We start from the raw sequence: 24,003 nt of genomic DNA, 5'->3' as shown, positions 1-24,003 counted from the left end.
GCAACACGTTGGCAGCACCATACTTCTGTCTCTCTCTCTTTCAATGCGGCAAGTTAATAAGCTCGGGAAAAAGTGGCTTTAATTTCAACTTGCATATGAGCCAAGTAGCAGTTCGACAAGGAGTCAATGTTTCCAAAAGGAATAGATAAATTTCTGCAGTTCTTCGTTACAAATGTAATCTTAGTAAACAAGTGTAAGTGAGAGCAGCAAAAGTATTAACTTTATAGTCGCCAAGTAATCTAGAGAGAACGTAAGTCAAATGACACAGTGTTGCCTCTATTTCGTCTTTCGACACAAAGCCACACTTTGTAAACGAGAGTGAAGACAATCGTCAGATTTAAAAGCGACAGCGGCAGAATGCTTCACTTTGGAGTCCCCCAAATTAATATAGGATGTGTACACTTACAAAAAAACTTAAGTCAAATAAGCGAGAGCGACAAAAGTCGCTTTGTAATCTAAAGAGTGAAAGCTTAAAAAACAAAATAAAACATATATGTGCACAGGATTCTAGAGATATAGATAACTCTTTGTTGCCAAGTACGCATTAAACAAAACTTAGACCAACACAAAAGGGAACAAGGACAACTTTACGTTACCTACAGCCACAATCATCATGAATTATCACATTCTTTTACAGCGATTTGAGTACAACCAACAACGACTCCGAAGCGACCTTTCCATAATGAACACAAAGGCACATCAATGCCAAGAAATTATCCATAGTAGGATTCCCATGGGGAATGTTTTCTTGATGAAATCTCAATTTTGGTCGGAAAAATCTCCCGGGGAACAGAGGTGCTACCAGCACCTCTAGTCTGCCAGGACTATAAAGTGGTGATGATCAAATGTATTCTCTTTCTTTCCTTAGAATGATTTGGCATGTGGTCTAACAAAAGCACCAAAAAAGAAATCGAAAAATCGACTTTTCATAAAATGCAAAAAGTCAAAATGAGTAATAGTACCCAATATTTTAATCAGTTGTTCAGCCTATGTACTAAGAAAATTTTCCAATCATAGTAACTATCAGGCGAAACCTAGCTCTGTTGTTTTGGAAATCCGAGTTCAAAGTCTTTACACTTTCTTTGCCTCCATTTCAGCAGCTTTGGAATATAACCTATCGTATATCAATGCTCAATAATTGTACCCAATATTCCAATCAGTTGCTGAGTCTAAGCACTATGGAAGTTTTGTAATTATCTCAAATATCCGGCAAAACTCCAGTCTGTTGTTTTGCAAATTGTTTCGATATTATGATTTTATCTGCAGTCTTGGACGGACTCTTTAATTTCACAAGGGCGCAAGCTTTCTCAAGGGATCAGAATTAAAGCTATAACTCTTGTGGCACCAACTATTTCGGTGGACTTCACTTTGGATAACGACTTTTTGAGAATATTTAAGGAGTGAGATCGAAAAATTCTTAAGACACGTTTTTCATTACATTTTTTAACCAAAGTATTATTTGATTTTTTTTTTTTTTTTTTTTTTTGATCAAGTTACCTTTGAAAAACATGTCAGTTATTATGTGTAATGTCAATTATATTAATTTTTTTGTTAATCTGATTAAAATGAGTGACCAGAAAAAAGTGCGTACTGAAATTATTAAATATTTTCAACTAAACCCAACTTGGTCTTACAAATAGTTGGCCAAGCATACAAAGGTCTGCCGTCAAACTGTTTCCAATGTTATTAAACAGTACCGGGAGAACTTGTCAGTTGATAGAAAACCTGGTTCAGGTAGAAGGAATGGTCCACATGATGTTTCTAAAGCCAAAAAATAGAACGCATTTTCAAAAGAGCTCCCAACACATCCGGTAGGAAAGCAGCTCGGTTAGCTCAGTGCTCGGACTATTTGGTACGAAAAGTTAAAGCTAATGCAGGTTTAAAAACATACAAGGCTCAAAAAGTTCCTGACAGGAACGCTGCTAAAATTTAGAGGCCAAAAACAGAGCACGGAAATTGAAGTCAAGTTTTATAAAAAAATATTCTTGCTGCATAATGGATGACGAAACGTATATTCAGGCAGATTTTTCGCAACTTCCAGGTCAAAAGTTTTATGTTGCTGATGCTCGAGGGAATGTTGAAGAAAAGTTTAGGACCCAAAAGCAGACAAAATTTTCCAGAAAGTTCTTGGTATGGCAAGCAATATGCAGTTGCGGCAAAAGAAGCCAATCATTTGTTACAACGGGCTCTATAAATACCGAAATTTACATCAAGGAATGTTTATAAAAAAGGCTGCTTCCATTCATAAGACTTCATAATGTGTCCACTTATTTTTGGCCTGACTTGGCATCCTGTCACTATGGTAAACAAGCCCTTGAGTGGTACAAGAACAATAATGTGGTATTTGTACCAAGAGAGGCAAATCCTCCAAACTGCCCGGAGCTAAGGCCAGTGGAGAGATATTGGGCTCTTGTTAAAAGAGAATTGAAGAGTACAAAAAAGGTGTCCAATAGTGTGGTAGATTTTAAACGGAGATGGACTACATGTTCGAGCAAAGTGACAGAAAGCACTATAAAAACGTTAATGGAAGGGTTTCCGAAAAGGGTTCGAAATTTCGTTACTAGTGATTAAAACTATAAAAATATTTTTTTTGTAAATTGTAATAATAATTTGAATCAAATAAAAAAAAAATAAAGCTGTAAGTTTAGTGGTTTCTTTTTTATAAACATATATGTATGTTAAGAATTTTTCGATCTCACTCCTTAGTATCTCATGGAAATCGGTGATATATTCCACACTCATTGCTTTAGAAAGTTAGTTTGGTTTAACGCTTCAGTTTATTGGTATAAGATTATAAAAGTGAGTCATGTTCCAACAGTGTCCTTCTGCAGTCGTTTAGTTTGGAGTTTGCCAACCAACACCGTTTTTATAGAAAAAATAGGATCTATAATGCCGTCGGCAAAAATTCGCATCAATAAATAACTTGGTCTCTCTTAGTACTGGCGTTTTACGGAGTATCAGAAACATACTCCTTATAAAGATATCCAACATTGAGACCTTTAGATCTCTAAAGATAATTCCTCCACGTTTAAATAATGTCATAAACATAAACTGAAATATTGATGATAAATTTTTTTAAATTTTCAAACAAATATTTTTAAATCCCATATAATATTTTAAACACCAGAGTGCCTGCCATACGTAATTGTAAAGTTTATAAGTTAACTACTGGACAAAATTTAACAAAATATTATAAATAATAATTTTTCAACTTATAAACACGCCCCATATCATTTCAAAAATTTTATGTAAAATTTATTTTTTTGTTTTGCAATTGTTTCTTTCAAATCGACGCCAATCAGATATTGTCTGATTGTCGCCAATAAATCAATGTAACGAGTGTATTTAGAATAATTTTTATATAAATAATAATGTGATCATTCATACAATGTGTGTCTGTCCGAGCGAATGAACGAACGAACGAACGACCGACTGTCTAAACTTTGAATGTCTATAGACATACAAAAGAGTGAAATTGTGTGATATGTTACATGATTTTTATTGTGATTGTAGCAAACAAATCATGATTAATTGCAGGTTTATTTCAATTCTACTGGAATTGACAAACAGCAAACGATACCTAAGACTAGTCAGCCACAATAGAGCTCCTTTATAACCAAAAAACACAAACTCCTGCTATTCCAATTCGAGTGAAGTAAGTTAAGTAAAAGACCAAAGTCTGGTCAAATGTATGATATCATTTCTAAAAACAAATAAAAACCAAACTACCAAATCTAATAGAGAATTTATGGCAGCCAAACAATAAGAGACAACAACACAGCAACAATAAAAACAACGACAACAGGAGGCACAACTTAATAAAGTCACGACATTACACTCTCAGGTGTAATTACGATCATAATAAAATAAAATAAAATATTTATATAAAAACCAACTATAATAACTAAATGAAATCAGAGAAACAAATGAAAGACTTACAACACCAATAGACGAATAAAGGTTTACATATAATGCTTATAAGTATCTATAAACAGATACTTGGAAAGAGCAGTCCAAACCTCGAAAAGAAACCTAACAAAGACATGATTGTTTGGTGGGGAAAAATAATCACATAAAACTATAAAGCAAAAAATTAAGATCTAAGAACGTAAGAATATAATAATAAATAGTCGCATGACGATGTCACTCAAATGTCACCACGATCAAACTAATAGGTGACAATGGGTTTTGATTAAAAGATCGATAGGTTGCGATTTCAGAAAAGAGCAAATATATATAAAGAAATACATACATATAAACACAATTACCAAACTGCTATTGATTGAGTTGGGGATCGTGCTTTGGCTATGTAAGGTACAGTGGTTCAGTAAGCTTTTGAGGAATTAAATTTTAGACATTCGGATGATTATCATCTCTAATAAATTATTAGTTGATCTAGAGTTCTGTGCATCCAGATTCTTCTAAAACTGATCAAAAGTTCTTCGACTAAAATATAAGTCTACTTAAGTCTATTTAGTAATCTAATAATTTAGTCTGAACTGTAAATACTAATGGAAGGATAATGTATAGATCTTCTCAAACCAAAATTTTTTCACTTCAAGTCTGGAAGATCGTTGCTTGAAAGACTTTATGTTAATCTATTCTCCAATCCGTTGGGAGACAATTAAAACATTTTTGTTTTACAGTTTGAAGCAAATGTTTTTGGAACTTAACTGCCTAACGAAATTCTTACGATGACGTTTCGGAAACGGAACAGAATTCATCGGGAATGCCAAAGATCATTTCAAGTCGTTTCCTGAATTTAATATAGTCAATCATATCAACTCTCTGATTCATATTGTTTCATCGCTATGGCCAATATTACAATCAGTTGCTCAGCCTAAGTACTATGGAAGTTTTCCAATCATCTCAACTATCCGGCAAAACTTCACTCGGTGGTTTTGCAAATCCGCGTCGAAAGTTTCGACACTTCCTTTGTCCCCATTTCAGCAGCTTTGGATTATAACCTGTCGTATATCATTGTTCAATAATTATATCCATATTCCAATCAGTTGCTTAGCCTAAGTACTAAGGAAGATTTCCAATCATCTCAGTTATCCGGCAAAACTCCACTCTGTTGTTTTGCAAATCCGAGTCCAAAGTTTTTACACTTTCTTTGTAACCAATTTAACAGCTTTGGAATATAACATATCGTTCATCAATGTTCATTAATAGTACCGCATAATTCAATTAGTTGCTTAGCCTAAGTACTAAGGAAGTTTTCCAATCATCTTAACTATCCGCAAAACTTTACTCGGTTGTTTTGCAAATCCGCGTCCAAAGTTTTGACACTTTCTTTGCCCCCATTTCAGCAGCGTTGGAATATAACCTTTCGTATATCAATGTTCAATAATTGTACCCAATATTCCAATCAGTTGCTGAGTCTAATGGAAGTTTTCCAATTATTTCAACTACTCGGCAAAACTTCACTCGGTTGTTTTGCAAATCCGAGTCCAAATTTTCGACAGTTTCTTTGTCCCAATTTCAGCAGCGTTGGAAAATAACCTATCATATATCGGTGGTCAATAATTCTCGGATAAATTGACGCAACACTATCGTTCGAATCGATTAAGAACTCCGCAAACTTTCTAATCGTTTCCACTAGCTGAGAGAATTCCACATAGTAATTTTGGAAGACCAAGCCCAATATTTAGCCTCCATTTCAGCTTTCCTAAAAATAGCATTAGCTATTCCAGAAAGGGGTTCTATCTTTTTGTCAGCCATTAGAGATCGAGTAAGACAAAATATTGTACACACTTGCAAAAGTTCCCTGAACCAATTTGAACCTTTTTATATGCTTGATAAATAGCTATATCGCCTTGTTTCGATATTCAAATCAAAGTTCATCGCCTCAACCATTCCAGCATAACCGGTTTTTTTGTCAGTTTCAACTGTACTGAGAAAGATCTATCTATAAGGATATTACCCGATCAAACCTTGGAAGTTCCGCAAATAGTATTTAAACGTTTGAAAATTCCTAAATCTATTTATAAACATCTGATCGACCTTAAGGAGCACCTAGTTGGTGTTTAAGAATACCCTTAGTACAATTGAATATTTTGGCAATGTCTTTTTCATTACGAAAGATCCATCCAAGAAACGAATATGAACCTATCAATCCCAACTTTGTAAGGAAATGTGAAGCATAACGCCATCTTTAGATGTTCTAAAACCTTAAACCCCTCAATTGATCTAATATTGTGATATTACGAGATCATCGGAATCACATAGCAGTGGCGAAGATGGTTCCATCACTACCTCTTATGTAACATTATCTATCCGCTCTACAACTTTTAACGACTTTTACTTCCTCTGATGTTTCAATGAATGGAGTCTGGAAATGTTATAGAGAAGATTTTAAAACGATCCTTAAGATTCCTTAAACTAAACAAATAAAGAAATTCTCTTCTTATTAAAAAAAGTAAACTTCTGCCAAAACAAACCACAGTGAAATGTCAAAAACCACACCACGATCTTAGCGCAATCAAACAACCAAGCAAACAAACAAACCAACCAACTAAACATTAACAATAAATGTTTGATGTTGCAGTTGTTGGCGTATATTGATTTTTACCTCTTATGTAACATTATCTATCCGCTCTACAACTTTTAACGACTTTTACTTCCTCTGATGTTTCAATGAATGGAGTCTGGAAATGTTCTAAAACCTTAAAACGCGTCCGTTGATCTACTTCCGTCGCTACCTCTTATGTAACATTATCTGTATGCGCTCCAAAACTCTTAAAGCCTTTTACTTCATCTAATGTTTAGAGGTCAGGAGAGTCTTTTCAATAATTAATGAGTCAAATTTTTGAGACTAAACTTTCTTCTTTTCCCGATCATGTAGTTTCAGAATTCTAGATGTTCGGTAATAACTCCCTGAATCATTTTAAACCCAGAATACTAGTTGAAGATCAGACAAGATCATCTTTGCTTCTTCTTTGCAATTTAGAAATGTCAGAAATTGAATATTTGGAATCATGCAAATTTTCAGTAATCTGAATTCGTTAAAGCAAATTATACTAAATAAGAATCAGATAAGATCATCATTGCTTTTTATTTGCAACATAGAGGTGTCGAAATTTGATCTTTGGTATTAGGCACTTTCAAAATTTCAAATCTAGTGATCTGGATCTGGAATACAAAGACTTTGGTAATCACCAACGAAATATTAGAATTTGTTTATATAAAGGATATTAGATGAATATCAAGTAAGATTATCTTTGCTCTTAGAGATGTTATAGACTTCATTTTTGAAATCAGGCTGAGCTTCAGTAATGCAAAGACTTTGGTAATCCCCAACTAAAAATCTGAATTCGTTTAAGAAAATTATACTAAATGACGATCAGCTTAGATCATCTTTGCTTCCTATCTGCAACTTAGACATGTCATAAATTGAGCTTTGGAATCAGGCAGTTTCAAAATTTCAGATCTTCAGTAATAGGTACATAGACTTTGGGAGTCCATAACTAACCCTCTGTATTCGTTTAAGCAACGAATAATAGATGAAGTTCAAATAAAATCCTTGCTTTTAGAGATGTCAAAAATTGAACTTTGGAATCAGGCAGATTTGGATTAAAACATATTATTACTTTGAAGCTTATAGAAAAGATTTTAAAACGATCCTTAAGATTCCTCAAACTAAACAAATAAAGAAATTCTCCTCTTGTTAAAAAAGTAAACTTCTGCAAAACAAACCACAGTGCAATGTCAAAAACCACACCACGATCTTAGCGCAATCAAACAACCAAGCAAACAAACAAACCAACCAAGTAAACATTAACAATAAATGTTTGATGTTGCAGTTGTTGGCGTATATTGATTTTTACTGAAAGCAATAAATATCTCAATAAGATAGCATCTTAATGGACAGACAGACGACTCTATATAGATAGAGAAATAATCAACAGCAGACAACCAGCCTCAAAAAAAAAAGAAAAAATAGACACTGTGACTTAAAAGTGACACATGACTTTAATGTTCGTTTTATGTTTTTTTTCGTTTGTGGCGTTTTGTTTATTTTTCATTCATTCATTTGTAAAACTAAATGAGAATAAATTTGAAAAGTGGTGGGTGTGGAAACGAATTCAAATAGAAAATTATATTTTATGACAAATCCTAGATATTGTATATTCAACATGTTTGTATGTGCAGAGTATTTAATTAAAATGTAAGAAATTTACTTTTCTTTTCAACTAGAAGTCAGTCAGTCAGCCAGCTAGTTAGCTATTTAGCTTGAATGCCCAGTGTTAAATGGCATCTCGTCGTTAACTTGATATAAAAAAAATATTGATGATATTAAGCAAACTTAGATCTTTATGTGATCTTCAGATGGCTTTAAGCATTAAACCATTTAATATCAAAATCAAGACAACACCTTATTGGAATGTTTCAAATTATCGAATTGTGCAACACTGATCAGCATTTTAGGAATAGTTTAATCTTGTAGGAATAGTTTGATCGTCGCTGAATGTGATCGATACAAACAATACAAATGAATAATAATTCTAACAAAGGAGAAACTACGATATGTATAGTCGTAGATGGATCAGATATCTGTTCAAATGAGAAGTTCGCAACACCTCTAGAAAAGATCTTGACACAATACTTTTTCCAAGAGATTTAAAAAAATTATTGATGCAATTAAGCAATCTTCGATCTTTAAGCGATCTTCAGACACAGAAGGAACTACGAGCTATTTCCTCAATCTGAATAAAGTTAAAGATGTGTAACAGTTAAATTTCACATCTCTGTCCAACAGTGTGGTCTTTGATAAGTTAGTGTGCTAGTCTGTTAGACCGGATGTAATCCATCCTCCTTTCTAACTAATGTCCATCGATAAGCTCTTCGAAACATATGTAGAACAGGCAAGTATTCTAAAAGTTTCCATCTTGATGGCGAGAGGGCAACTTAAGTTTTGATTGAAATTTTTTACTTGATTCCAAAGGAATAGATGATCTTTTTTTGTAAAGACTACAGTGTTCCCGACGATCATCGACATTATAGAAGAAGTTTCCTCTACAACCCTATTATTTAAGAAAACGACGGAGAGAATTGCAACTTCATCTATGGATCAAGAAGAAGCTTTTGATGTAGATCTGAAAATTACAATATTGATCACAATGAAATTGTGAAAATTGATCTCAGTTGATGACTTCATTTTAAAATAGGAATAGTTAGATGGTCTTATATTGATAGGAATTAAGCTTAAGATCGAAATAAAGAGGTCCCTTTAAGAAGCATATGGACAGATGTGACGAATATATCATCCGAATTGTTGGTGGGAAATCAGCCTTAGAATTGTTAGACATTAAGCTCATGTTTCTTTGGAATAATTAAATAGTTTCTAATGAAGATTGAGGCGTTCTCGAAGATCATCACTCAATGTTATTAAGGAATACTAAGAAGGGACATTCCATCGATCTGAGTAGAAATAGCATTTTAGATCATAATCAAATTTCCAAAAAGAAGAACAGGAATAGTTTCTAAATCTCAATTAATGATTTAAAGTCAACTTTAGAATAGGAGTAATATGATCGTTTCTGATGAAGATTGAAGTGTTTCCGACGTTCATCGCTGTTATGGCAACAGCTTGTAATAAAGAGACTTGGAAATTTTTCAACAAATCTAAATGAAGCCTTAGATGGAGATCTGTAAATTACAATTCCGAACATAATAAACTTTCCGACTTCAAGATATACTTTTAAAACAGCTAAAGAACAGAATTGGCCTCTTTCCGATCACAATGATGTTAAGAAGGCATTAAGGCATTACAGCCTATTAAAGCTTAAGAAGGCATTATAGCCTTTTAAAATAGTTGGATCGTTGTTGATGTAAATCGTTCGGAATATCTTCTTGATCTCAATAAAGTTTCCAAGTTTCAGAAAGATTTTTTAACATCTGATGAACAGAATTGGTCTAAGTTGATATTTTTCAACTCTACTCAGATTAAGAAGGCATTATAGCCTATTAAAATAGATGGATCGTTGTTGATGTAGATCGTTCGGAATATCTTCGTAATTGATCAAAATTTAAAGATCTAAGAACTGGATCTATTGGCAAAGCTTTGAGAGAGGATGATTAAAAGATGGACGAATGCAAAGCGACTAAAATTTTTTCAGGATTTTGAATGGAAAGTAAAAATGATCACTGATTTCACTTGTTATTGAAAAAGCTCTTATAGCTTCTCAATAAAATGGAAGTCAGTTTTCAAGTGGAAAGTGGATTTTGAAGATTTTCACCCAAAAAATCGATTTTTTTGAGAAATAGAAGTAATCACCAATTTGGCTCTTTTCACTCTATCTCTCTTATAGCTTCCGAAGAGCCCTATTAAAATGAGATTAATATCACGTGACATCTAAAACTCCTCTTAATAAAGTAAAACTTCTTCTTCTTTTAAAAACCTTGATGTCAGTAAGTTACTTATATTTATTTGTCAATAAACAAAGTGGTTTGTTTAATTAACACCTTCGACTATAACAGATCTGTGGTGGAGGTAGTAACGTCTAGAAAACAGTAGCAAAACCTTAACCTCAACCATAGCCAACAGATGATCTTTATTAAACTTCTCTCTGAAGATAATCAATTAACATAATTCTAATTTTTCAGCAAGGTGTGACAATGACAATCTATCGAATGTTATTCGATATTAACAACTGATTTTCATTTAATAAATTGAGAAATAATAAAAAAACACTCAAAACTTCAAAGTCAATAATAGCAAAAACATTAGTTTTACTACTACTTAACTAACACTAAACGATTATCATTTAGTATTTGCCGCTGCTAACTAATATATACTGCTACTACTAATATATACATACACGTTTAATCCTATTTCAGCCTCTTCTCTACCACATTCGCAGTTAAGTTTAAAGTGTTTATTTAACGTTTAATTTAATTTATAAGTTTTTTTTTCGCATGCTTGTGTTCGTTTTATTTTTTGTTTCTTGTTTTTCTTATTACGACTATAAACAATATAAATAAATTTATTTAAAGTTGACTTTTCAATATTAATTTATTTTAACACATCTTTATATTTATTGTGCGAATGAGTGAGTGAGTGAGTGTCTGTGTGTGTTTGTTTTATAATTTTTTGCTTTCTGTTTTATTTGTTTTTTATGACACTTTTCGATAAATGTGTCATTTAAAAATTTCATTTAAATAAATTAATTTAACTAAGGAATGTGGGAGTATCAATAGTGTTTGGCGTATGTTTTAGTTTTTTTCTCATTGTCTTCTCTTTTTCCCGCTTTTTCGCTCTGCTTTATGTCTCGAAGGCGAGGGTAGTTTGAGAGGTAAAAAAATAAAATAAAATTTCAGCAAGAGGTAGAACAGAACTAGAAAAAAGCTAGAATAGAACTAGAATATAACTAGAAAAGAACTAAAACAGAACTAGAAGAAGACTAGAACATCATAGAATAGTACTAGAGCAGAACTAAAACAGAACTAGACAGAACCAGAACACAACTAGAATAGAACTAGAACAGAACTGAAACCGAACTAGAACAGAACTAGAACATAACTAGAACATAACTAGAACAGAACTAGAACATAACTAGAACAGAACTAGAACAGATCTATAACAGAACTAGAACAGAACTAGAACAGAACTAGAACAGAACTAGAACAGAACTAGAAGATAACCAGAACAGAACTAGAATATAACCAGAACAGAACTAGAGCTGAATTAGAACTGAACTAGCGCCGAACTAGAACAGAACTAGAACATAACTAGAACAGAACTAGATCAAAACTAGAACAGAACTAGAACAGAACTAGAACAGAACTAGAACAGAACTAGAACAGAACTGAACAGAACAAAACTAGAACAGAACTAGAACAGAACTAGAACAGAACTAGAACAGAACTAGAACAGAACTAGAACAGAACTAGAACTAGAACAGAACTTGAACAGAACTAGAACAGAACTAGAACAGAACTGGAACAGAACTAGAACAGAACTAGAACAGAACTAGAACAGAACTAGAGCAGAACTAGAACAGAACTAGAACAGAACTAGAACAGAACTAGAACAGAACTAGAACAGAACTAGAACAGAACTAGAACAGAACTAGAACAGAACTAGAACAGAACTAGAACAGAACTAGAACAGAACTAGAACAGATCTAGAACACTACTAGAACAGAACTAGAATGTACTAGAAAAGTTCAGATCTCAAATTTTTCTATTAAATTTAACAAACCACCCACGTATAAATATTATAGTAAAATGTTTTTTTTTATCATGTAGCATTTTGTGTTTACAGCGTTATGTTCGAATATGTTGTTGAATGAATAAGCTTGAATGTTGGATGAATACGAGTGGAGTCTGTCGATGGTATTTAGTTTCCCAGGAATATTTAATTGTTTATTTAGAATATTGTTTCGAAACAATGTTGTTAATTTTATATTAATGATCATACACAAGGTATTTTTCCAATATAAATCGTTTACTATTTATCAGGTGATTAAGAGTGGAAGTAACATTTTATTATGTTTATTGATGATATGTCTGGAAACTCTATTAGTTTTTTTGTTTATATCAAAAGATATCTGAATGTACATAATATATTAATATTTTAATTTGTTTGATGTTGTAGAGAAATAATCCGATAGATATGTTTTAAAACCAGATGTTTTGTTGCAACAATTGGGAATGAGAAAATATGAAGCACAGAATTATATACTGAACAATTTTGAAAATTGATCTTGGTGTACAATGATCTTTCAATATTTAGTTGATCAATTCAACGAACCTAAGACATTCGGTTATTTAATACACATGTACACATGTAATTAATTTACGGTTTATTTTGAAAACTAATCTTTAATGATCCACTAATGTTCTACTGATCAGTTCAACCACAGACCCCCAAAAAAAGCCCTTCGATTTCTTATTATAACAATTGTTTTACCATCTTTTCGTAGCCAAATAACCAAAAGTCTGCTGTTTATAACTTAAATACATTGTTTCCATTTGCTTCTTATACGCCAATAAAATATCAATTGATTTCTTCATTGTTCTATAAATAGCCTGCACATCTAATTACTAATTTTTAAAAATTTTAAAATTCAACATTGTCTTAATTCTGAAAAAAGAACATTTTATTGCTGACCTATTTCAATAAATAGATTGATTGTTGTCTGTTTTCTTTTAGATTTTTGTTGTTGTTTTCATTAATATTCTTTAAAGAGAATAAATTTTGTTTGCAATAAAAATTTAAAATTTAATTCCAATCACATTCGTTCAATTCAATTACTATATAATATGGCGAATACAAGTACATACGAGTATATAATTAAATATAATTAAATTTAATTTCGAAAATAATATAAAAAATATTTATTATTTTTTAATGCCTGATTGATATTAAATAATTATGTTAATAAATTGTTTTCACAATGGGCGATGTGAGGAGTTTTAATAGAGGAAGATTATTTCTGAAGTAAAACTAATCAAGAACCGAACTAGAACTGAACAGGAAATTAGCTAGAACGGAACCAAAACTGAACTAAAATAGAACTCAAATAGAACTGAACTAGAACTTAACTAAAACTGAACTAGTACTGAACTAAAAGTAAACTAGAACTGAACTAGAACTAAACGACAACTGATCTACAACTGAACAAGAACTGAACTAAAACCGAACTAGAACTGTGCTACAACACAACTAGAGCTGAACCATAACTTAAACTTGAAACGGACCTAGAACTAAATTGGAACTGGAACTCAACCAGAACTAAACTAGAACTGAACTAGAACTAAACTAGAACTCAACTAGAACTGAACTAGATCCGAACTAGAACTGAACTAGAACTGAACTAGAACTGAACTAGATCCGAACTAGAACTGAACTAGAACTAAACTAGAACTGAACTAGAACTGAACTAGAACTGAACTAGAACTGAACTAGAACTTAACTAGAACTGAACTAGAACTGAACTAGAACTGAACTAGAACTGAACTAGATCCGAACTAGAACTGAACTAGAACTGAACTAGAACTGATCTAGAACTGAACCAAAACTGAAATAGAACTGAACTAGAACTGAACTAGAACTGAACTAGAACTGAACTAGAACTGAACTAGAACTGAACTAGAACTGAACTAGAACTGAACTATAACTGAACTAGAACTGAACTAGAACTGAACTAGAACTGAACTAGAACTGAACTAGAACTGAACTAGAACTGAACTAGAACTGAACTAGAACTGAACTAGAACTGAACTAGAACTGAACTAGAACTGAACTAGAACTGAACTAGAACTGAACTAGAACTGAACTAGAACTGAACTAGAACTGAACTAAAACTAGAACTAGAACTAGAACTGAACTAGAACTGAACTAGAACTGAACTAGAACTGAACTAGAACTGAACTAGAACTGAACTAGAACTGAACTAGAACTGAACTAGAACTGAACTAGAACTGAACTAGAACTGAACTAGAACTGAACTAGAACTGAACTAGAACTGAACTAGAACTGAACTAGAACTGAACTAGAACTGAACTAGAACTGAACTAGAACTGAACTAGAACTGAACTAGAACTGAACTAGAACAACTAGAACTGAACTAGAACTGAACTAGAACTGAACTAGAACTGAACTAGAACTGAACTAGAACTGAACTAGAACTGAACTAGAACTGAACTAGAACTGAACTAGAACTGAACTAGAACTGAACTAGAACTGAACTAGAACTGAACTAGAACTGAACTAGAACTGAACTAGAACTGAACTAGAACTGAACTAGAACTGAACTAGAACTGAACTAGAACTGAACTAGAACTGAACTAGAACTGAACTGAACTAGAACTGAACTAGAACTGAACTAGAACTGAACTAGAACTGAACTAGAACTGAACTAGAACTGAACTAGAACTGAACTAGAACTGAACTAGAACTGAACTAGAACTGAACTAGAACTGAACTAGAACTGAACTAGAACTGAACTAGAACTGAACTAGAACTGAACTAGAACTGAACTAGAACTGAACTAGAACTGAACTAGAACTGAACTAGAACTGAACTAGAACTGAACTAGAACTGAACTAGAACTGAACTAGAACTGAACTAGAACTGAAGTAGAACTGAACTAGAACTGAACTAGAACTGAACTAGAACTGAACTAGAACTGAACTAGAACTGAAGTAGAACTGAACTAGAACTGAACTAGAACTGAACTAGAACTGAACTAGAACTGAACTAGAACTGAACTAAAACTGAATTAGAACTAAACTATAACTGAACTAGAACTGAACTAGAACAGAACTAAAACTGAATTAGAACTAAACTATAACTGAACTAGAACTGAACTAGAACTGAACTAGAACTGAACTACAACTGAACTAGAACTGAACTAGAACTGAACTACAACTGAACTACAACTGAACTACAACTGAACTACAACTGAACTAGAACTGAACTAGAACTGAACTAGTACTGAACGACATCTGGTCTAGATATGAACCACACTAGAACTAGAACCGAACGGCAACTGAACTAGAACTGAACTAAAACTGAACTAGAACTTAACTAGAACTTAAATAAAGCTGAACTAGAACTAAACTAGAATTGAACTAGAACTGAACTAGAACTAAACTAGAACTAAACTAGAACTAAACTAGAACTGAATGAGAACTTGAAGAGAACTAAACTAGAACTAATCTAAAATTAAAGTAGAACTGAACAAGAAACGAATTAGAACTGATCTAGAACTAAACTTAAAATATCGTTTTTAAAATTACATTTTCTTTAGATTTATTTCCTTTCATCTAATACCAATTTGAACTAAGTTAGTCATAAAATAAATCGATCATTTGATTAATGCTTACGGGTGTAAACATTAATAATAATCTTAAAGCATTAACTGTTATTTTTATAAACCGTTAATTGTCATACACTTAGACACTCCTATAACAGTAATATTTTTAGAAGGTTATACGTATGCACTTAGAAAACTGATTACTTACTTAATCCTGTTTACAATTGTGGATTTAATAACAAAATTTTTAAAGTTGTAATTGTAAATTTTAAATTTGGGACGACTATATGAATGCTTTACTTCAGAAACTGAATAAGAGACTATATAATAAATATTATAAATAATTTCGAATATGTACTTTATGTTTTAAATCCCCATAGATTTTTTACTATCTGTAGTTCATATATCGAAATTGGAAAACTTTTTCCCTGTACTTGTCCGATTTTCCAGATAAGAACCCAAAATTTAGATTTAACAACCATTTTACCACCATGTTTACTGATTCATAGATTTTTTGAAAAAAAAAAATTAAAACTATTAAAGTTTTTCTATCTAAAGTCTAAGTCAGAATACTGTCTGTAGGGTGACACCTAAAAATACTCAATTTAAATTCTTAAAGAATAAAAGACCCATTTTACAATTAGTAAATAATAAAATAGTAACTTTTCAAAACTAAATACAATAATAATTCAACATTCAATTTATATAAATGGCACAAATCATAATCACTTGATTAATCGCCCGATCAATTGACAAACGTAAAACGTGGGTTTGGTACCTGCTATAGCTTTAGAAAAAAGAACAAATCATATCAAATCGAATCAAATCAATAGTACAAATGAAATAAAAAAAATCAAAGTGTAAAGTGGTAAACAACCTTCATTATTGTTGTGACATTAAATTAAAAAAGCAAAAAATAGGATTTAATCGACAACTTGCAACTACGTAGTACTTTACTACATATAATATCAACATACAAACAAACAGACTTACAACAACGTGTTTTTTTTAATAGTAATTTACGACAATACAACTACAGCAAAATTGTCTTGCTCGTGCTAAACAAATTCAAGTGTTTAGGAAACTAATAAATGCTCGTAATAAACTCTGGTTTATAAATGCAACAAAAAAATAAAAATAAAATAATGAATCGTGTTTTAAAACACAGCACAGCACAGAAAGCGTTTAAGCGCCAAATGTAATGTCAAGTTAGTATTTTATTTATTTTTATTAACACTAATTGGAGCATTTGTTAAATGCCGCATTTATTTAGTTTAGTCTGTCTGTATGTCTGTCTTTCTATCTATCTTTATGTTTGTATTTATGTTTGACTCTAGGTTTTCATGGGTCTTTCTTAGTCAGTAGGTCCATCGTTTTGTATAGAGTTTAAGCATTGAGCTGAGCCTGCCAACGTTACCAACACTATCACTTTGTTAAAATGTTTCGCATTTTATACGACACAATACACGCAACATCAACAGCAACAACAAGTGGAATAAATATTTGTTACAAGAACTAATTTGAAATGAGCAATAAATTTTTGAAATGTTGTAACACCTTTAGTAGAAATTGTCTTCAGATTTTTTTAAAATTCTATAAGTTTTCCGGAAAAAAAAACTGATGAAGGCCTCTGGGTAGATTAGTGTACAGAGGGAAAACTGGTAGGAAATTTCCGAAATTATTGAAGTCCTTTGTTAAAAGTGAGCTTAGCAAGTTTGTGAACATTTGGATGAAGGATATGTAAAATTTAAATAACACCCAGTTATCATTTTGACAGGCACCGTTGTTATTGTGACAATGCATAGTTGTTATTTGAACCACGAATTGTTGCATTTCAACAACGAATTGTCTCGATTATGTTTTGTGTGAAATTTGTGAAAGATCGGGAATGTATCCATATATTGGTAATTAGTACTGATATAGTATGCCTTTTTACGCTTCGAGGAAGTTTCTCGGTACTGTTTGCCATCTTAACAGGTTATATTGATTCATGTTACGCGACTAATTGTCGGGACAATTCCTACATCCTTTGTCACGTAGATCAGTTCATAAAAGAAGGATCCTGATTAATTTTGTTCGCATTTTCGGACTAACAAATACATCTCTAAGTGCTGTTGCCAAAACAACAGAGCCATTTCATTTAAGGAATGCACTGGAATGGGACATTACATGATAGGAATTTCATTTTAAATAAAGCAATCATTCATGGCATCATAAGGGTCCCCAATATAAACGGAAGATTTTTTCACCTGATGTTGGGGTTTGACTTCTATTAACTTTAGACCAGTTATTGCTTTTTCCTTGTCGGGATGTGCATTGACTTTGAGCCTATGCTGCTTGTTGTATAAAAATTATCTACAATTTTTTTAAAAAACTTTATGGAAATTTTCCACCAACTATTCCCAGTCATCGGGTGTATTACCATTTCTTTGCCAATGTCTGTCCGTCCACGTGCCTATCTAACCATTTGTGTACTTTATTTATTTATTCTTGTTTTGTTGTTGCTTTTTGTTTCATTTAACATGAACTAATGATTGTGTGGTGGGATCATAAACTATTTTAAATCAAATTGAAATTTCTCAAGAAGTTGTTTTTATTTGTAGTTTAGTTTATTTATTTTTTTATTTTTTTTTTTTTTTGCAATCATGGTTTAATTTATTTTATTTTCCCTCATTTATTGGCCTGTTTCTGTTGTTGTTTAGTTGTAATTAATGACCTAAATGAGGTAATCAATTTGTAATTTAATTGTTGCTGCTGATTTGCATGGCAATTGATTTGAATTGGGTATTAAACTTGTTGTTCTGTGTATTGGATATGATTTTTTCTTGTTGTTCACTTAATTAGAATATTTTTTCTATTTAGTTCAATTTTAGCCTTAGGGAATATAAATATAAAAACATTTTGCATATCTTAGGCATATTAACAACAATATGTTTAAATACTTATTAAATTCAAATTGATGTCAAATGATAAATGATTTAATTATATAGATGGATAAAAGACAGTAATAAATAAAATGGAGTAAAATAAGGTGGTCAAGTGTTCAAAAGAATTAAATACGCTTTAACATCGTTAAACAAAAAATTTGCTAATTATGTTGAACTAGAACTGAACTAGATCTGAACAGAACTAGAAAAGAGCTATAACCGAACTAAAACAGAACTACAGCAGAACTAGAACAGAATGAAAAATAAACTAGAAGAGAACTAGAGCTGCTGACCTGGAACTGAACTAGGACTGATCTCCAACTGATCTAGAACTGAACTAGAACTGAAATATAACTAAACAGGAGCTGAACTGTAAATGAACTAGAACTGAACTAGAACTAAACTAGTACTGAACTAGAACTGAACTAGTTAACTAAAACTGAAATAGAACTGACCTGGAACTGAACTATAATTGACCTGACTGAACTGAACTAGATCTGAACTAAAACTGAACTAGAACACTGAACTAGAACACTGAACTACAACACTGAACTAAAACACTGAACTAGAACACTGAACTAGAACTGAACTAGAACTGAACTAGAACTGAACTAGAACTGAACTAGAACTGAACTAGAACTGAACTAGAACTGAACTAGAACTGAACTAGAACTGAACTACAACTGAACTAGAACTGAACTAGAATTGAACTAGAACTGAACTAGAATTGAACTAGAACTAAACTAGTACTGAACTAGAACTGAACTAGAACTGAACTAAAACTGAACTAGAACTGAACTAGTTAAGAAAAAGTGAAATAGAACTGACCTGGAACTGAACTATAATTGACCTGGCTGAACTAGATACTGAACTGAACTGAACTAGAACTGAACTAGAACTGAACTAGAACTGAACTAGAACTGAACTAGAACTGAACTAGAACTGAACTAGAACTGAACTAGAACTGAACTAGAACTGAACTAGAACTGAACTAGAACTGAACTAGAACTGAACTAGAACTGAACTAGAACTGAACTAGAACTGAACTAGAACTGAACTAGAACTGAACTAGAACTGAACTAGAACTGAACTAGAACTGAACTAGAACTGAACTAGAACTGAACTAGAACTGAATTAGAACTGAACTAGAACAGAACTAGAACTGAACTAGAACTGAACTAGAACTGAACTAGAATTGAACTAGAATTGAACTAGAACTGAACTAGAACTGAACTAGAACTGAGCTAGAACTGAACTAGAACGGAACTAGAACTGAACTAAAACCGAACAAGAACTGAACTAGAACTATACTTTTAAAACTGAACTGAACTATAACTGAACTATAACTGAACTAGAACTGAACTAGAGCTGAACTAGAACTGAATTAAATCCGAACAAGAACTGAACTAGAACTGAACTAGAACTGAACTAGAACTAGAACTGAACTAGAACTGAACTAGAACCGAACTAGAACTAAACTAGAACTATACTAGAACTAAACTAGAACTAAACTAGAACTAAACTAGAACTAAACTAGAACTAAACTAGAACTAAACTAAAACTAAACTAGAACTAAACTAGAACTAAACTAGAACTAAACTAGAAATAAACTAGAACTGAACTAGAACTGATCTCCAACTGAACTAGAACTGAAATATAACTGAACTAGAACTGAACTTGAACTGAACTAGAACTGAACTAGAACTGACTAGAACTGAACTTGAACTGAACTAGAACTGAACTAGAACTGAACAAGAACTGAACTAGAACTCAACTAGAACTTAACTAGAACTGAACTAGAACTGAACTAGAACTGAACTAGAACTGAACTAGAACTGAACTAGAACTGAACTAGAACTGAACTAGAACTGAACTAGAACTGAACTAGAACTGAACTAGAACTGAACTAGAACTGAACTAGAACTGAACTAGAACTGAACTAGAACTGAACTAGAACTGAACTAGAACTGAACTAGAACTGAACTAGAACTGAACTAGAACTGAACTAGAACTGAACTAGAACTGAACTAGAACTGAACTAGAACTGAACTTGAACTGAACTAGAACTGAACTAGAACTGAACTAGAACTGAACTAGAACTGAACTAGAACTATACTAGAACTATACTAGAACTATACTAGAACTATACTAGAACTATACTAGAACTAAACTGGAACTAAACTAGAACTAAACTAGAACTAAACTAGAACTAAACTAAAACTAAACTAGAACTAAATTAGAACTAAACTAGAACTAATCTAGAACTGAACTAGAACTGAAAAATTTTAAAATTTAAAACAAAATGCTTCTATTAGAATTGGCTTTGTTCTAGAAAAATATTCACGCCTCACTGAAAACCAAAAAACCCCGACATTGACCTGGTCACTTTAGAAACCACATATTTATAATGTGTTTTATCAATATATTAAATGATTTTTTGTTTAGTGGCATTTAAATGAAGGTGTTAATAAATTTACATCATCGATTTTATTAGCAGCACTTAAGACAGTTTATAATTCAATTAAAATTGTTTACATTCAACGCGTTTTCTTGTTGTACAACAACTGGTCTCTGGTGTTGTATGTATGTTGTTCTTGTTTAAATTAAATGTTAAAAAAACAATAAACCACCATTAAAACAAATTAAAATTAAAATAAAAAAATGTTAAAACCTCAAGAAACGAGAACAATAAATACTTCAATATAAATCGATTCGAAAAACCATCATTATTAACAACAACAACAAAAAACCAACGGTTTTATAACACAACACCGACAACAACATTGTTAAATATATTATTTACACCAAAAATCAACAACAACAAAAAATATGAAAAATTAAAAGGTGTTAATCATACGCCACCGTGCCAACGCAAATAAATAAATTAATTTAAATTACATGTATTTAAATTTTTATTGTAGATTTATTTATTGTTTATTATTTTAATATTTTTTCAATATTTTTTTGTTCACTTGTTTCTTTTTACTAAATGCTAAAAAAATTCTACCCACGTTTCTAAAGAAAAAACGTTAATAAAATATTAAAAATCAAATTACAAAAACATAAATGTTTATAAAAAAACAATAAGTTATAACAACAAATACAGTTTAAATGCTAGAAATCTCCACCCCAAAGTGGCATCAAGTAAAAAAAAACGAAAACAAACGGTGCCAAAACACAAACAACACTGTTGTTAGATTTTCATGTAATTAATCATTTTACATTTGTAAATGAAACGCAAAAAGTGACAGGCCCACTTCAAACACAAACACACACATACAAATACTCTCATTTCCATATACAGACGTATATGTAAATAGATATATATTGATATATGTACGTGTAAAATACGTAATCCGTCATATAACGACATTATTGTTTAAAGACAGATAATGAAAAGAGTACAATATCTAATACTCTGAGGAAGAAATCTTAGTATGCCACCTGTATCTCATTAGACATTAGAAGGGAACTGGAACTTGAACATGAACTGAACTTGATCTGAACTGGAATTGAACTAGAACTGAACTAGAACTGAACTAGAACTGAACTAGAACTGAACTAGAACTGAACTAGAACTGAACTAGAACTGAACTAGAACTGAACTAGAACTGAACTAGAACTGAACTAGAACTGAACTAGAACTGAACTAGAACTGAACTAGAACTGAACTAAAACTGAACTAGAACTGAACAAGAACTGAACTAGAACTAACCTAAAACTGAACTAGAACTGAACTAAAACTGGAACTAAACTAGAACCTAGCTAGAACTGAAGTTGATCTGAACCTGAAATGAACAAGATCTGAACTAAAACTAAACTAGAACTTTCTTTCCTCTTCCTGCCAAGTGGATTTGCGTGTTAGCATAGCATCCAATGCCCTGTTATATCCAAGTTATAAGCTGCTTAGGGTTTTTCAATGACAGTTGGTCCATCTATATGGACCAACTGTCCATCTATTATCAGCCTTCTATATAGCTCATCTGCATATTCATTACCACAGGGAATCATATTAGGATAATGTCAGACGTGCTACCCAATCTTAACAGATACTTCTGGCATTGACTGACTGATGTAAAAAGTTTCGAATTTTGAGATCATATAGTGTGCAACAGGCTGACAACCGTAACCTGAACCCCAACAGAAACTGAACTTGAAGTTTTTAAAAAATGAATTTATTTCTTAAAAATAAATGAATAAATTCTATTACATTCTGCTATTTATCATTCATACATCTCTCAATCTTTACATTAAGATGTAAAATTTAAACAGAAATAAAAATATTACAATGAATATAAATATAAAAAACGTAAATTCTTTTTTCTTTATTATTATTATTGCAGCTAAAACATTTATACAATTAAATAAAACGCACATGCATGCATGAATGCTGTGGTAGACAACAACAAAAACTAAATACAACATCAACTAACGACAATCATCATGCCTCTTCCCTCAAGTCATTCAGTCTGTCATGCAGTTACACAAAACCAAAAAGAAATGAAACAGCAGTCAACATCACATGTCCGCATGTGTGACTTTTATGAAAATTGTATGAATTGTGCGCCTGCGCCACAGTTTTATAGACATTTAAGACGCTAATGGTAATTGTTTTGTTTTTATTGTTATTACATGTAGTAGTAGTTCGTACGTACGTAGTGTTTTTTTTCTATCAACTCATAATTGTTGTACAATTACAATTCCACATTGTAAATACGTCGAGGAACGAGTAGAGTAGTACAACAAGTTTACTAATGTAAGACGAATGTCAATTTCATATGTAAATACAATTACGAGTATAATTCAACACAATTATATCATGTAATTTAATATTATTGAACACTGTTTCCTCGTATGATGACGATAATAATTAATGAAGGTGGAACAACATTGCAATGCGAAGATACTGTTTTGTATTGAAACAACATCTAATTATTAGAAGAATTAATGATAATATCTACAACTAAGGAATGATGGAAGTATCGAATGCTTTTATTCTAGTTAGATATAAGACTCAGTTTTAGTTCTAGTTTAGTTCTAATTCAATTCAAGCACAGTTCTAGTTCAGTTCTAGTTCAGTTCTAGTTCAGTTCTAGTTAAGTTCTAGTTCTGTTCTAGTTCAGTTCTAGTTCAGTTCTAGTTCTATTCTAATTCTATTCTAGTTCTGTTCTAGTTCTGTTCTAGTTCTGTTCTAGTTCTGTTCTAGTTCTGTTCTAGTTCTGTTCTAGTTCTGTTCTAGTTCTGTTCTAGTTCTGTTCTAGTTCTGTTCTAGTTCTGTTCTAGTTCTGTTCTAGTTCTGTTCTAGTTCT

The 24,003-nt window shown here is 31.9% G+C and overlaps 1 protein-coding gene across 1 annotated transcript in view; it reads right to left on the bottom strand.

Moving 5' to 3' along the window:
* LOC111688392 overlaps positions 1–24,003 on the bottom strand; it is a 59,668-nt gene that overhangs the window by 8,742 nt on the left and 26,923 nt on the right. The window lies entirely within an intron of this gene.

The sequence above is a fragment of the Lucilia cuprina genome, chromosome 3 (assembly GCF_022045245.1).
Source record: "Lucilia cuprina isolate Lc7/37 chromosome 3, ASM2204524v1, whole genome shotgun sequence".
NCBI classification, from domain to species: Eukaryota; Metazoa; Arthropoda; class Insecta; order Diptera; family Calliphoridae; genus Lucilia; species Lucilia cuprina.
Note: the sequence above shows the minus strand (reverse complement) of the source record. Positions and strands in the feature narration are given on the sequence as shown.